The 1,508-nt window shown below is 49.2% G+C and overlaps 1 protein-coding gene across 6 annotated transcripts in view; it reads right to left on the bottom strand.

The window, feature by feature from the left end:
• Positions 1-1,508, bottom strand: part of PKNOX2 (PBX/knotted 1 homeobox 2) — a 257,241-nt gene that overhangs the window by 92,931 nt on the left and 162,802 nt on the right. The gene's annotated exons all lie outside the window — the stretch shown is intronic.

Raw genomic sequence — 1,508 nt, 5'->3', positions numbered from 1 at the left:
TATTATTTCATTTAATCCTCACAGAAGCCCTATGAGGTAAATATGACTGCCACAATTACATAAAGACAATGATAGTTAGAAAACTTAAGTTGTATAACTTGCCCCAAATCCCACAGCCAGCAAATGGCAGAGCTATTATAGAATTTGAGTCTGGGTTGGTCTCGTTCCAAAGCCTGAGCTTACTGAAAGAATCAGAGGGCTCCAATACATATGTGTTAACTAATGGAGAAGAGGAGAAATGTCTTTCCCAAACAGGGATACAACAAACGCTGTTCCCTTCTCAAACCCTGGGTATCGAATCAGCCCTTTACCCAAGCCATGAATATTCAGGGACCCTGGCTGGCTCTCTGGGACTAGGATTCACGTTTGCCCAATAGGACTTTAAAAACCCCTGCTTCAGAGGATGTTAGCATTTGGGGCTCCCTTCTTCCCCACTCAGAGCACTGATGGTGACTCTTGAGGACACAGAGACCCATGGAGCCAGGTTCCGAAGAAGATGGGCTGGACTGGGCACGAGTGCAGGCACTCGGAGGGGCTGGAGTCCAGGATTCTTGGTTTCTTCTGTCAACCTCAGAGGCATGCTAACTTCTCTTGCTGCCCCTCCCATGCTGGCCCCCAGCCTCCTCCTACGTCTGCCCGGGTACCTCTGCCTCCACAGAGCCTCTGACTTCGGGGGGAGGCAGGCAGGCCCAGGAGAGGATGTATGTCAGTTAGGGTTTGTCATTTACACGTGGAGATCATTAACGAGACTTATTTTTAAATTGTAATTGCAAAATGTAAATGCTCCCTAAACCGATGTGTAATTGCTACCCCCTCCACCCCAGCCCTTCCCCTCTGGTGCCAGCTTTGCGAGGAGAGAATTAGAAAATAAAAAGGGGGTGGATTATGTAAGCAAAACGATTTTAAAAAAAGAGAGCGAGAGAGCTAAGAATTTAAGTGAGACAGCTGGCGGCTTCTCTGATTGCCACACTTCTAGCATTAGCTGCAAAAATTGTCCTTGCCAATTGCACTCATCCAACCAATAGTGTCAACTGTATTTAGTCCCCAGAACAGACCATCCCGTCACTCACTTGGCAAGACAGTTCAGTGGTCAGTGTGTGTGTTTGTGTGTGTGCACCTCACGGGAGCTGGGGGGAGGCAAAGGTCAGGGGTGATATTTGAGGTTGCCTCTAGCTCATCCATGAAACCTTGTATTCTACAGAAAGACACAGTCCACAGCAGGAGGTAGCAGTGGGTCAACCCGTTTGCCCGTATCCTACCATGCAGATGATGGCAGGGCCACCTCCATCCCCCAAGGCCCAGGTTGGCCTGTTTGGACTCCAGCATCCACAGCCTCAGCCCGGAGAGAAACAGGACTCTACCAGGGAGCTCTCAGTTCTGCTTCCAGTCCCAGAGAAAGTCACCGGACTTGCACAACCACACACTTCACACTGGGTCAGCAGGTAAGGGACACTGTCCTTTTTTTTCTTTTTTAACCTTCTCCTCATCTTCTTCAAGCCCTCCCCACA

The sequence above is a fragment of the Propithecus coquereli genome, unplaced genomic scaffold (assembly GCF_000956105.1).
Source record: "Propithecus coquereli isolate 6110/MARCELLA unplaced genomic scaffold, Pcoq_1.0 Scaffold575, whole genome shotgun sequence".
NCBI classification, from domain to species: Eukaryota; Metazoa; Chordata; class Mammalia; order Primates; family Indriidae; genus Propithecus; species Propithecus coquereli.
This window is presented reverse-complemented; position numbering and strand designations above follow the sequence as displayed.